This window comes from Aethalodelphis obliquidens, unplaced genomic scaffold (genome assembly GCF_003676395.1).
Source record: "Aethalodelphis obliquidens isolate GAN/ISIS:26980383/991018 unplaced genomic scaffold, ASM367639v1 scaffold8, whole genome shotgun sequence".
Taxonomy (NCBI): Eukaryota; Metazoa; Chordata; class Mammalia; order Artiodactyla; family Delphinidae; genus Aethalodelphis; species Aethalodelphis obliquidens.
In genome coordinates this window covers 51,266,800-51,281,636 of record NW_020837952.1, presented here as the reverse complement: position 1 = coordinate 51,281,636, position 14,837 = coordinate 51,266,800, and the positions used below count along the sequence as shown (strand labels likewise).

Here is a 14,837-nt window from a genome sequence, read left to right as displayed (position 1 = left end):
CCAAAAAAAAAAAAAAAAAAAAAAAAAAAAAAAGAATAATAAAGAAATCCTCCTGTGGTATCACGTGGTCTGCATCAGGCTTGAGGTTCATGGTCTGATTTAAAAGTCCTGCACGTTCTGGCTCTTGACTCTTCTTCCAGTCGCATCTCTGGCCATTCCTGCAAATTTGCTTATTACTCAGCTCGAAGAAACCACCTCTGGGCTCTCTGCCCTCCCTCCTGCGTTTGAGCGTTTGCTTCTGCTGTTCCTTCTATCTGACACACCCTTCCAGCTACTGTCACACCTCCCACTCATCCTTTAGGACTCAGCTCCATGGCTACCCCCTCTGAGAACGTCCCACGACTCCTCCAGGAAAGAGGGGGACGTTTTCTGTTCACTTGCCCGTCGACTGCTTTAGTTTAGAACCTTCTTAACGGGACGGGGCTGGGAGCACATCTTGTTCTTTTCTGTACTTCTGGCGCATTTGTTGGTACCCTGTAATGCTTGTGGATTTAACCAATTGCTGTTATTAGTGGAACGTGTCGCTTTGCAGAAACCGTTGCAGCTCTGTCTGCAGTCACCTTGGGAAGGACTAAACGCCTAGACGTGAGGCAGATTTTAGCACACTGCTTGGTCTAAACCTCATAAAGCCATTATCTTTTCATTTCAGAGCCGTAGCATTTTAAATAGATCACAAAGATGTTGGCCAGAGTTTCTCATTTTCCCATATTTCAGGCTCTGAGGTTGGTCGAGATGTTCAGAATTTAGCATTTGGGGATTGTCGTGGTAATTTGTGTGCCATTCCAATCTATTCTGAGCTAAAACTGATTAACACTCTTAAAAAGGGAAAAACAAAATTTAGCAAATTGCTGCACTAATTAAGGTGAAAGCAAGCCACTCTGTCTCCCGGGGTCTGAGGGCCAACACCATGGGGAAAAGCAGCAGGAGGGGAGGGGGCCACGTCTGGCACAGCGTGCATGTTCTCTCTTAGAGCAGTCCTGTGTCTGTGCCCTGTGCAAGCCTGCACCCCCTCTGCTCTTTGAGGAAACACGAAGGAGTTGAAAACCCCAGCTTCATTTCGCATCTTGCCATTAAAGAGCTAATATCTGATTTGGGTTCTGAGCCTTGGCTTGAGCAGCTGAAAGTGGGTGGAACCCTGCCAGCTGTGGGAGAAGATACTGGATTAAATCAGATCACTCACGTGAAGGCCCAGCAGTGCCTGAAATGCAGCAGGGTCTTGACAATCCCTCATTCCCCTTTGCAGCCATGGCAATATAGGATTAAAATGCTCTTGATTGAAGGCCCGCAGGGCAGCTGGGAGGTTGAAAGGTAAGGCACGGTGGCCTGTAAGCTGCCCCCGGGAACCCCAAGGCTTCCTTAGGGTCTTGGAGGAAAGGAGGGGACTGGTGTGGGGGAAGACGAGGGCTCTGACTCCCTCATGCCCACATGAATCCAGGTATCCATTATTTTTACACACTGGAGTTTTTATCCATTTGAATTGAGGACTCCATGGCTTAAAAAATAAGAACTAAAAAACAACAACAATCTGATGTGTCCTAAAGGATATCGTCTCCAGAGTCCTGCCCTTGACCCTGCCTTCTGCTGCTGACTCTGCCATGCAATGTCCCTACCGTCTGCATTTCATTTCCCTACCTCTTAAAACTTCTATCACCCACAGTCCTGTATTCCATGAGGCAGTTGTCAGAATCTGGTAAGGACAGTGAGTATGAAGGCATTCTGTAAAACATAATTTTTCCATTATTCATGAAAACAGTCATCATAATGTATATATACTTCTGCTCAACAAGTCTAAACCGTGGTGTGCCCACTCCCCTCCCCCAACCTGAGCCTCTCCTGAAACCTAACACCACCACCTACTTAGCTGCTTACCCAGAACCGAGTTTGCCTTCGATGGGTCCCTTTCTCTCTCCGAGCATCTGGCCATTTGAGGTCCTAGCTAGTCTTCGTCTCCCCTGCTACCATCCTTGTCTAAGCCTGAATGCTCTGTCGCCAACACAACAGCAGTTTTTTGTTTTGCTTTGTTTTCCCAGAGAAGCCTTTTCCCTTCTCCTCTGCTCACGTCTCCTCACCCACATCTGTTCTCCGTCAGCAGCATGAGTCAGGCTTTCCAAAGGCAAGCCCAACCACACCTTCCCCGTGCTCTGTGTAAGACCTTCAGTGATTTCCGGATGCTACTAAGATGGAGACCACAGTCCTTAACTGAGTCGAGTTTGTCTGCACAGTCTGGCTCCTACCTCCTCCTGACTTAGTCGTCTGCTGTTAGCACCATTGCTTCCCCACTGGATCTTCTAGTCTGCTCTGCTCCTTCCCTTCCGCTGGGGGCCTTTGCACAAGTCATTTCTTCTCTCTGTTGTACTCTCAGCCTGCTCTCCCCCATCGCTAATTGAGTCCACGTTCTCTTGCTTAAGCTCCATGTACACAAGGAAACCTTCCCTGCCTTCATCATCGCATAGAGGCTTCTTTGTTGTATCTTCTCAGAGGATCACATACGGTTCCTTCAGTAAACTCGCTGCGGAGTGTAAGCTTTCACGCCTTTGTGTAATGAGCTGGTAAATGTCTGTCTCCCCTAGAGTGTAGGCTCCAAAAGAGCTGGGATCCTGTCTGTTTTTCATCACCTTGTAAGCTTAACACCTGCTCAACAAACCTAAACCGTGATGATGCCTCACCTATGAAAACATTTGCTAAATGAATGATACACAGTAAACTCAGCACTGGGTGCCTAAGAGACATGAAGCCATTAGGAAGAGGTTTCAGTTTTGTTTTGTTTTGTTTAATTGAAGTATAGTTGATTTACAATGTCATGTTAATCTCTGCTGTACAGCAAAGTGATTCAGTTATACATATATATATACATTGTTTTTTAATATTCTTTTCCATTATGGTTTATCATAGGATATTGAATATAGTTCCCTGTGCTATAGAGTAGGACCTTGTTTATCCATTCTGTATATAATAGCTTACATCTGCTCCCCCCATGCTTCTACTCCATCCCTCCCCCAACCCCATCTCCCTTGGCCGCCACCAGTCTGTTTTCTATGTCTGTGAGTCTATTTGTTTCATAGGCAGGTTCATTTATGTCATATTTTAGATTCCACATGTAAGTGATATATGGTATTTGTCTTTCTCTTTGATTTACTTTGCTTAGTATGATAATCTCTAGTTGCACCCATGTTGCTGCAAACGGCATTATTGCATTCTCTTTTGTGGCTGAGTAGTGTTCCATTGTATATATGTACCACATCTTCTTTATTCATTCATCTGTCAGTGGACATTTAGGTTGAGGAAGGAGTTTCTTGATCATTGTCAGGGTTCACCACATTCCTGAGGCCCCTTGTGGCTCAGGGCATGGGCAGACAGCCAGGTATTTGTCTACCAGTGACCCTGCAGTGGCATAGATGAGGAAGCTCCGTCTGTGCCAACCCACCTTAACATCCCAAGAGCAGCTGTGGGACAGGTGGAGTGTCTTTCCATGACAGGTAAACCAGGAAGGGAACACACTGAAACACCATCCATTAGATGGCATTAGAGAAGGGATGGATGATGACAGGGAATGGTGCTGTGTTCTTTACTTGCATCCAGGAAGCATGTCGGATGGTAGTGTCAGCAGACACGTAAGACGGCCTCCCCCGATAAGAATGAGAAATCGCTTTGTACAGCTGTTGGAAATGGCGTTTCTCAGAAATACTCCTGTGGGCCCCTTATTCTATCTGTTAGCGCTGGAGAATGGAGTAATAGGGGAAAGGAAGTTATGAAGGATCAGTGCATGATTAAAAATGAGCTGTGAGGGCTTCCCTGGTGGCGCTGTGGTTGAGAGTCCGCCTGCCGATGCAGGGGACACGGGTTCGTGCCCCGGTTCGGGAAGATCCCACATGCCACGGAGCGGCTGGGCCCGTGAGCCATGGCCGCTGAGCCTGTGCTCTGCAACGGGAGAGGCCGCAACAGTGAGAGGCAGCGTACCGCAAAAAAAAAAAAATGAGCTGTGAGAAATTCGTGCTGGACTGGTGTGCTTCTCTCTGTAATGACCAGTTAGTGCGGATTTGCAAACAGTGATGGCTCAGCCTGCTCGTCCCTGTGGCCTGTGAAACGCTCACTGGTCTTTCTGATGTTTATGTGGCCCATTCATTTCCAGCTTCCGAGGCCCCAGATCAACAGGCTACCGGCCCTGGGTGCCCCAAACTCTACCCAGGACGTGCAGCTCCTGTCACCAGGGGAGGGGAGCAGCAGGACAGGGACGATGACTTCTTTCCGTGGGGAGCTTTGCAGGTGGCGGCATGCTCTCACTCACTTCTCAGGACCACCCTATGGGCTGGAGAGAGGAGTTTCGTTACCTCCATCTCACAGGCAGTTTATAAATTGAAGCTCGGAGTTGAAGGATGTTTGCCTAAGATCAGGCAGCTCATAAATGCCAAGGCAGCTATTTGATTTTTCCCTTTCCAAATGAAATGATATGAGATGCATGATTGTGTAATTCAATAGACATGGAGGTGGGATGGATCTGAAGGAAAGGAGGGGAACGTGGGTTGCAGCCACTGGCTGAAGCTGCCACTGTTGAATTGCACTTGAACTCAAGATTCCTGTTTTCAGTGACTCTGGACCCCATAGGCTGTGGTGTAACCTGTGCTATATATGGAACGCTTTCTTTTTTATGTTTACATGGTTCTCTCATGGAACGCTCACAGTAACTCTGTGGATCGGTCCTATTATGATCCCCATTATACAGATAAGGAAACTGAGGCTTAGGGAGGTTAAATAAGCCCAAATCACATGCATAGCTAGTATGTGGTAGAGCTGGGATTAAAACCCAGAACTGACTCCATAATCCATGTTCTTTCTCCTGTGTTCTGGTTCCTTCTCTGTGGCCTGTTTTTAAGCTAAGATGCTATAATTGTGTCTAGACAAGGGTCCTCTGAGCTCTCGGTGGTGTTCTTTTTCTGGTTGTTCCTGAAGAATAAATGCGTTAAGCATGACCCCTCCATTTAAAGGCCTGCAGCGAGTGGCCTTCCTGCTGGGGACCAAAGTATGTCTCACTAATGATGCCGCTGAGGGCTGGGACAGCCCCATCACTGCCATCCAAGGATCATTTTCTAAACTAAACAGTCACCACTCTGGACAGTTTGCCTTAAATCAGCGAGATATTTGCCAGTGTTCAGACGAGGCCCTGCATGCCCAGCAGCCTTTGATCTTGCTCCTAGTTGGCCCGGGAAGTCACCCCCAGGCCACCACTGGGGTGAGGATGATCCCGAGCTCATGAAGGGAAGTGGCTGGCGCCGGGGCTGTTTCATGATTCCCCTGTCTAGCTGGGAGCCCTCATTTATCTCCTTTTCTCTTAGACCTGATGCCCGCTCATTACCAGCATCAGACAGATTATGAAGTGGGATTCAGGGCTGTGGTCACGGAAAACATTGATGGCTGACTCTAAAAGTTGCCGTCCTACTCACACTCAGTTGCCTTTGTGCTGGTCCCTATGGAGTATTGTAGAGGTTCTCTCAGATAACTGCCGTCTTTCAGCACCTGCTGTCCTTTGGGAGACAGACTTCTATTGTTCCTCTCACTGGGGGATGGAGACACTACTGCCCGCCCCATCCGTTTCCTCGGAAGATATGCCTCCTGAGTGATGGGCATTTTCAGTTGGGAGGGATTGATAATGACATGAACTCATAGGGTCTCAGGGTTAAAAAGAAACCCAATACTCATAGCTAGTTTTTGACAAATGAGGCCCAGTGGGGGTTAAGCAAGTTGCCCCAAATCTCACATATGACTCTTCTCCAAACTAGATCTGGATTTTATGATCCAGGCCTGGAGTATAGTTCAAAGGGACCACACGCTTGGCATTGGCACGAGCTTCCATTGCAGTGACCAGATACCCGCATGGGCTGGAGCAGTTCCAATTAGACTTGACCTGCAGAGGAGAGACGGAAGCTCTGGGACATGTGTCTCTCATAGAGGGTAGGATCTGCTCGGAGATGCCCTGCAGAAGAAAGAAATGAAGCCGAGTGGCCTTTAGAGTTGCCTTGTCCAGTTTCACCAGTAATATGGTAATGGTGAGAGTAACACAGAGAACTTAATCATCTTTCCACATTGGTAGCTCTAGCTCCCCTTTATTGGTAAAACTGAGGTCTTGTCATGGAAAGCATGGTGCTTGGCACATAGTAGGCCCTCAACAGATTCTATTTCCTTCCCTTCCTCTTTGGTATATTTGCAGATGGCTGTGATTAACCTGTTCAATCTTCTCTTTTCCAAACCTACCACATCCACACACACCTTCTCTTCCTCTACAGCAAAGGAACAAACGACGGCTGACCGCTCATCAGAGGGCACATGTTTTAGGTTGTTTTTCTAGAATAGTTTATGGATTTAGGCCCTAGTTCTTTCTCTCCTTGTGGGTCAAACATTATATAGGAGGGCTGGCTGAGGTTACATATTATGTCCAGGTCTGGAAAAGTTGGCATTTTCCCATTTTCTTTACTGCTTTACTGGTTCCTGGATTATCTGCATGGTTGTTGAATGGGAGAGCTGGTTCTGTAAGGACTGCAATGCACCTCGGGCCTTTGAGTTAGGCTTTTCTCTCCAATAATGAGCGCGAGATCGCAGAACAGAGGTGGATCAGTGAAATGCATAACGTACTTTTCTGTATTCAGAAGACTGATCTTTGGCTTTTAAATATCAGACATGGAACATTGTAGACAACTAACAGAAATTGTAATCTGTGTTAGAAGAGAATCTTTCTGTGTCAGTTGTACAATTCACTTTGTACACAGGCAAATGTCTCTTTATGTAATGGAGTGTCCTAATGAATGGGCTCTGTCCCCTTTTGAAAATCACAGAATCTTAATTAGGAAGGAACTTGGCATTCATCTGGCATAACCTTCCACTTTCTTCTATAATATTCTATGTAAATGGTCATTAATCTTCTGCTTTTGAGTCCTTCCAGAGATAAGAGATCATTACCTCCCAAAGGACCTTGTTCCATATTTAGAAACTCGATTAGAAATGTTCACCTTGTGCTGTACTGAAATCTTCATCTTTTTAATCCCCCTCCCGCCCCCATTGGTCCTGAGCATTAAGAAAGACTGAATGTGAGTGTGTATATCATTGTCTGATCACTTGTCTGCCTTCCATACTAGACTGTGAGAACCGAGAGGGCAAGGCCTGTCACTTTTTTCTTTAAGCCCAATGTTTAGGATACAGCCTGGCCAATGATGGCTCCCAGAAAATGCATGAGCTCTGTTTGGGGTCTGCAGAGTAGGTCAGCCAGGTGTTTGAGGACCTAGCATATCTACTAAGTCTTCTCCTCATCATCCCCGTACCTTCAACTATAATCCGAATGGCAGTGCTGGGAGCCTAGTTGACACTTAAATTTATCCTCTGACGCGTTAACCTGATAAGTGGTTTCTGAGTTTTTACCTTCCTTGAATGGGCTCACTTTTTTCTCTATCTCTTATGTCTACCATTCTCTATGGTTCTTCAGAATATAACAGTTGTTCCAGATCTGTGTATGTGACATGCCCCTCCTGGAGCTCAGACTTAAACTCATTTAAAGCAATTTAGTGTCCCCTGACCCACCTTTTCCTCATCTTGAGCATTGATCCCTTTCCACTTGCACTGCTGTGGTCTTCTCGTCCGTTCTCCTTGATAAAGAAGGAAATGCTTTCCTGAACCTGATTTCATTGTGTCTTTTCAAGAATCCCATGCTATAGAAACAGCAACTGTTTTCTTTGGTTAATAAGGAACTTACCAAAGGTATCAGCAGAATGCTGCTAATCAGAGGTCTAAGTGATGCTGAAATCTCGTTCTCTTGGACTTCAGTGCAGTGTTATTCTCTGGTACCACAGGGCTTATTTGTACAGAATTTGAGTTGAACAACTTCAGTGATTCAAGAGAGTAGGTATAATGATGGGTTTCGGAATATGAGTTGGATGCCCCCCACCAAAAAAAAAAAAAGAGAGAAAAAGAGAGACCAGAGGTATTTGATGGACAGTGAGAAAGTAGTGGGCAAAGTCAACTGGAGATTATGGTGAGGTTAGAAAATTTCTACAGTGAGAGCAGGAGTTTTTATCCAAATGTTTTGAAAGGATAAAAGGCTGGGTTTGGGGAGTGAAATGTTAGAGCTTCTAAAATGTGTTTCAGAGGAGGTACATTTTGACACGTTACCCTGGGCTGGAGTGGCTGAGCTGGTGAGAAGCTAATGAAAATTAAGGGCTGCAGGCGCTTCAGAGTCAAGGTGTTGGATGGTCCCTCCAGAGTCTGATGAAATACAAAAAAAATTGTCACAAGCTAAAAAGAATTCTATGCATGTAGATCAAAAGGGGCCCTTACAATCCAGGTAAAATCAGTGGTAAGTTGCCCACATCAGGCTATATACCCTAGAAAAAAGTTTTTTATTTATTTTATTGAAGTATAGTTGATTTAGAATGTTGTGTTAATTTCTACTGTATAACAAAGTGCTTCAGTTATATATATGTGTATATATATTCTTTTTCATATTCTTTTCCATTATGATTTATCATAGGATATTGAATATATCAATAGTTCCCTGTGCTATACAGTAGGACCTTGTTGTTTATCCATTCTCTATATAATAGTTTGCATCTGCTAATCCCAAACTCTGAATCCATCCCTCCCCCATGCCCCATCCCTGTTGGCAACCACAGATCTGTTGTCTTTGTCTGTGAGTCTCTTTTTATGTCATAGATAAGTTCATTTGTGTCATATTTTAGATTCTACATATAAGTGATATCATATGATATTTGTTCTTTTCTCTCTTACTTCACTTGGTATGATAATCTCTAGGTCCATCCATGTTGCTGCAAATGGCATTATTTTGTTCTTTTTTTATGGCTGAATAGTATTCCATTGTATATATGTACCACATCTTCTTTATCCATTCATCTGTTGATGGACATTTAGGTTGTCTCCATGTCTCGGCTATTGTAAATAGTGCTGCAGTGAACACTGGGGTACATGTATGTTTTCAGGTTTTAGTTTTGTCCAGATATATGCCCAGGAATGACATTGCAGGATTATATGGCAAGTCTATTTTTAGTTTTTTGAGAAACCTCCATACTGTTTTCCGTAGTGGCTGCACCAATTTCCATTCCCACCAACAGTGTAGGAGGGTTCCCTTTTCTCCACACCCTCTCTAGCATTTGTTATTTGTAGACTTTTTAATGATGGCCATTCTGACAGGTGTGAGGTGGTACCTCATTAGAGTTTTGATTTGCATTTCTCTAATAATTAGGAACATCGAGCATCTTTTCTTGTGCCTGTTGGCCATCTGTATGTTTTCTTTGCAGAAATGTCTATTTAGGTTTTCTGCTCATTTTTTGATTGGGTTGTTTGTTTTTTGGTTACTGAGTTACATGACTGTTTGTAATGTTTGGAAATAAAGCCCTTGTCAATCACATCATTTGCAAATATTTTCTCCCAGTCTATTAGAAAAATATTTAAATTATAAAGAACAAAAAAATTCTTCCTTTAAGAATAGCTCTCATTAATAAGAGTTGATTATGTATGAACTTAATAGCTTCACATGCATAATCTTATTTTATCCCCCCAATAAGCCTTGAGGTGAGTATAATTATTTTCACCCATTTCCAGATGAGGAAGTAGAGGCTTATAAAAGAGACTTGTTGAAATTACTCAGTACTGTGGAACTAAACTGTGAATCCAAGTCGTCTGACTCTTGTGTAATGCCATCCAATAGAACTGTAATGATGAATCATGCGTAATTAAAAAATTTCTAGTAGCCATATTTGCAAAAGCAAAGTGAAACAAGTGAAGTGAATTTTAATAATACATTTTATTTAATCCTGTATATCTAAAATATATTGATCAATATTTTAAAAATTACTGATGAGATATCTTGCACACTTTTTTTTCCACACTAAGTCTTTGAAGTCCAGCGTATGTCTTATGCGTCCCACCTTGGACAGCTGCATTTCACGGGCTCAACAACCACGTACGGTTGGTGACTGTGGACTAGGGGTAGAGCGTCATCTCTAAGGCAACCTTATAATGCAAGGGTAAGAGGTGGAGGGAACCATTCTGTGTTTGAAGAATAAAAATTCTCACTCTAATAATAAAGTGCTAATAAAGCACTTTATTATGTGCTAATAAAGTGTCTACAGAGTTTTGAGCAAGACAGAGACCTGAGAATACCAGCCAAGTTCTCTCATGTATAAAGGCAACAGGAAAAAAACACAAAAGATATGTTATGCAAGTGCTCACACAATATGCACCAGTGTATTATACTTCTTGAAGAAAGAATCATCAGTTACTTGCCAGCCAACCAAAAAAGTAATCAAAATGAATATTCACAAATGGAAGAGGTCTTGTTCTAAAGGGGCAGGCAGTATGTACTGGAAGAAGTTACACATGGAATGATCTGTAAATAATTGTTTGAAGTCAGTTGCAAAGCTGAATGCAGATGCCAAAAGTTGCTCTTACAAGCATACAAATAACCAGATGATCACAGACATTTTGAAACAGCCTCAGAAGTGTGTTGGATTTAAAAGCTGCTAAATTTCTGCTGTTTTGTGGGGTAACTCAGATGGTATTTTTTTTTAGCCCTTCATTCTGATCATCAGGGAAAAAAAGATGTTTCTGGAAAGTTCAAAGGTGACCGCTGGTAAAGTTATAAATAGATTTAAAACTAAGTTGTTAGAGATGATTATTGAAGATGAAAGAAACTCTACATAAGATAGGTAGGAAGCAAAGACAATGAGAAAAATATTGGATGTCCATATGGGGAAAAATGAATTTTGACCTTCACTATATACCCTATGCAAAAATTAACTTGAATCTCACCCCTCAATGTAAGAGCTACAAATAAGAACAGTAGAAGGAAGCAGAGGAGAAAATCGTAGTGACTTCAGGTTAGTCAAAGATTTCTTCACTAGGATACAAAAACCACAAACTAAGAAAAGATACTGATAAATTGGACTTCATCTAAACTGATAGTTTTTGTTCTTCCAAAGACATTAATAAAATGACAAGCCACAGACTGGAAGAAAATACTTGCAGAGCAGATGTCTGACAAAAGTTTTATATCTGGAATATATAGAGAGAACTCTTAAACAATAACAAGAAGACCAATGACTCAGTTTGAACATGGGCAACATATTGTAAGGGACACATCGCCAGAGAAGACAGGGATAGCCAGTAAATCCCTGTAGAATGCTCAGCGTTGTTAGTCATCAGGGAAATGCAAATTGAGATCATCATGGGATACTACTTCACACTCACTACAATGGCTAAGATTAAAAAGACTTACAATAAAAAGTGTTGGTGAGAATGTGGAACAGCCAGGACTCTCATACATGGTTGGTGGAAGTATAAAATGGTTCAACCACTTCGGAAAACAGTTTGTTAGTTTCTTAAGAAGTTAAACACGTACTCACAAGATGGCTCAACGATTCCACTCCTGGGTGTTCATCCAAGAGAAATAAAAATGTACATGCACACGAAAATTTGTGTGTGAATATGCATAGCTTTATTCATAGAACTTGAGTGTCCGTCAGTTGTAGAAAACAACGGTAGTATATCCATTCAATGGAATGTTATTCGGCAATGAAACGTATGACACATGTAACAGTATGAATGAATCTCAAGAGTGGTTTGCCAAGTGAAAAAAGCCAGACAGAAAGACTGCATGTTACATCATTTCATTTACATGAAATTCTTGAAAGCAGATCAGAAGTTACTAGGGGCCAAATGGCAGTGTGGTGGGGATTTCCTTCAAAGGGGCATGAGGAAACTTTTGGGGCTGATGGAATTGTTCCATGAAGTGATTGCTGTAGCAGTTGCAGACTATACTTTTGTTGAATTGTACATTTAAAAGAGCTGATTGTAGGGACTTCCCTGGCGGTCCAGTGGTTAAGACTCCACGCTTCCACCGCAGGGGGTGATGGTTCAATCTCTGGTTGGGGAACTAAGATCCCACATGCCGGGCGAAATGGCCAAAAAATAAAAATAAGTTAAAAAAAATAAAAATAAAAGGGCTGATTGTAATGTGTTTAAATTTTTTCTCAAAGCTGAAAAATAATGCATAAAATACTATTCCAGATGCAAAACCAGCATCATTTCTTTTAATAAATATAAATGCTTTAAACTCTTCTATTGTTGGACAAAACTGATGCTTGATTAGATAGTGCTATCTTAACTGTGTGCTTACTATCTTTAAGAAACACACCTAAAATAAATTATAAAGTTTAAAAATAAAATTTATAGTGTGTCTCAGACTTACAAAGACAAATACAGTAAAGATACGTTAATTGCAGATGAACACAAATATAATTAAATAATTAAACACATTTAATTAGATAAAATTAATAATTTTGAATTGATGAGTGTGATATCCATAAGAGGATGTACTAGCCAAGCTATTTTCCAAGTAGAAATCTTCCAAATATATAAAGCAAAAACTGATAGAAATATGGGGTATATTGGGAGAGTTTCAGCCACTAAAAATGCAAATTGTATTGTTAATGCCAAAGATAGTTTTAAAACTGTAATCAGTATCAATAGATATCAAATTTCATATCCATCAAATGGAATAAAAATGATTTTTCAAATGGAATAAAAATGGATTTTCAAGTGTTCATGAAAAAATTACATAAATTGAGGGCCAGAGAAAACCTCATTAAAATTCAAATCATAAAAATTATATAGGCCCCATTTTTGACCACAGTGTAGGAAAACTACATGTCAGAAACAGACTTTTAAGCCTATTCTCTATGTCTGTGAGTCTGTTTCTGTTTTTTTTTGTGTGGTTTTTTTTTTTTGCGGTACGCGGGCCTCTCACTGCCGCGGCCTCTTTCGTCGCGGAGCACAGGCTCCGGACGCGCAGGCCCGGCGGCCATGGCTCATGGGCCCAGCCGCTCCGCGGCATGTGGGATCCTCCCAGACCGGGGCACGAACCCGCGTCCCCTGCATCGGCAGGCGGACCCCCAGCCACTGCGCCACCAGGGAAGCCCTGTTTCTGTTTTGTAGATAGGTTCGTTTGTGCCAAGGGAGGGGGAGTTGGAGGAGGGAAGGACTAGGAGTTTGGGTTGAGCAGATGTAAACTATTATATATAAAATGGATAAACAACAAGGTCCTACTGTAGAGCACAGGGAACTATATTCAATATCCTGTGATAAACCATAATGGAAAAGAATATTAAAAAAAAAGTATGTCTATATATGTATAACTGAGTCACTTTGCTGTACAGCAGAGATTGGCATAGCATTGTAAATCAACTATACTTCAATTAAAAAATTTTTGAAAAAAAAGAAACAAACTTTTAAATGGGTGGTTCAAGGTACTTGGAAATTAGGAGAGGGTGAAGAATTTTTCTAAATGCTTATTTAATCCAAAAGGAAATAAAAACTAAAATCATAGCCTGCTCTGAAAATAGCAAACGAAGAACATTTCACTGTAAAGTTTATGGCATGTGCCCAGAGCTGTCACTGGAGATGTTTTAATAGCCTTTAGTGCTTTCACTACTCAAAAACAAAGATGATGATAAATGAATCTCACATTCCACTTGGTAATTTAGACAAGAACAGTGGTGTGGACCTGAGGAAAGCAGAAGGGAAGTTAACAGCAGAAGTCCATGAAGTAAGAAAAACAGAAAACTAAAATTTTGAAAGCTGGTTCTGTATATAAGAAAATGGCAAACAACTGGCAAATCAAATAATGAACAATAGAGAAAATATTAATAAGCTAAAGAGTAAAGATAGTATGCAACAATACACATAGAAAATGATAATAGCAATAATAGCCAACACTTATTTGGTATTTATCACATACCAGATACAGTTGTAAGCATTTAATGTGGATTATCTCATTTAATTCTCACAATGACCCTTTAACTCTAGTGCTGTCATGATCCCATTTTGCAGATGTGGAACCTGAGACTAGAGACAATTTGGCCAGGACATTTGGGTTAGAAAGGGGTGGAAACAGGAAAGAAGCCCATCAGCTGGTTGTGGGTCTGGGTTTTAACCCCACACATAACACTGTAAAATCCCATGCTGATTTGTGAAATCAGTGAGGTGTAATCCTGTGTTTGCCTGAAATAATGTTTGCATTTATTGCTGCCAACCGCCTGAGGCACTGTCAGTCCTAATTACTTTGAATTCAATTCTCTGAGGTTTGTCAGGTCTAACAGGTAGCCTGAGTTGAGAGCACACACATTGGACGGTACAGCGTCAAGGGATTGTACTAATTCTCAAGATTGCCCCCCCATAACCAGCCACAGTTAGTCATCAAGCTAAACACCAGTGTGTTTCCTGGCTTTTCTCTTCTGGATGGTTGAGTTTATTTCTAGATTACCTTTATTCAGAGAGTAAAGAATTTGGGGTCCTAATTTTGTTCAGATGTCTTCTCTCTGACTCCTTATTAAGCCAGACCACCATCCTTATCTTCTCTCTCCTGTACTCCACCCATGGTAATGAAAGCAGAAGTTCAAGGGCTGCTTCCTTCAGGGCAATGCTTGGGTTCAGGAATTACTTATAGTCTAATTTTCCAACTTTTATTTGCTTTTAATGTTTGTAGATTTGCTTTCATGCCAACTTATGTTTTATTCATATAATATATATAAACTATAAATATATATATAATTATATGTATTAAATACATAATTATATGCATAGGTATTATATATTTATAATATATATGTTAATATATACTGTATATATAAGGTCTATATAATATGCATATAATATGCATATATTGTGTAAAATATATACATAAATATATATATGTTTGTGTATTAAATTGTATACATATCTCCCATTGAAAGGGGTTTTGGGTTACCTAGTTCGCCATGTTACCTGAAACGTCTTCCCTCCCC

At 41.5% G+C, this 14,837-nt stretch overlaps 1 protein-coding gene across 1 annotated transcript in view; it reads left to right on the top strand.

Moving 5' to 3' along the window:
• LARGE1 (LARGE xylosyl- and glucuronyltransferase 1) overlaps positions 1-14,837 on the top strand; it is a 587,913-nt gene that overhangs the window by 307,033 nt on the left and 266,043 nt on the right. The gene's annotated exons all lie outside the window — the stretch shown is intronic.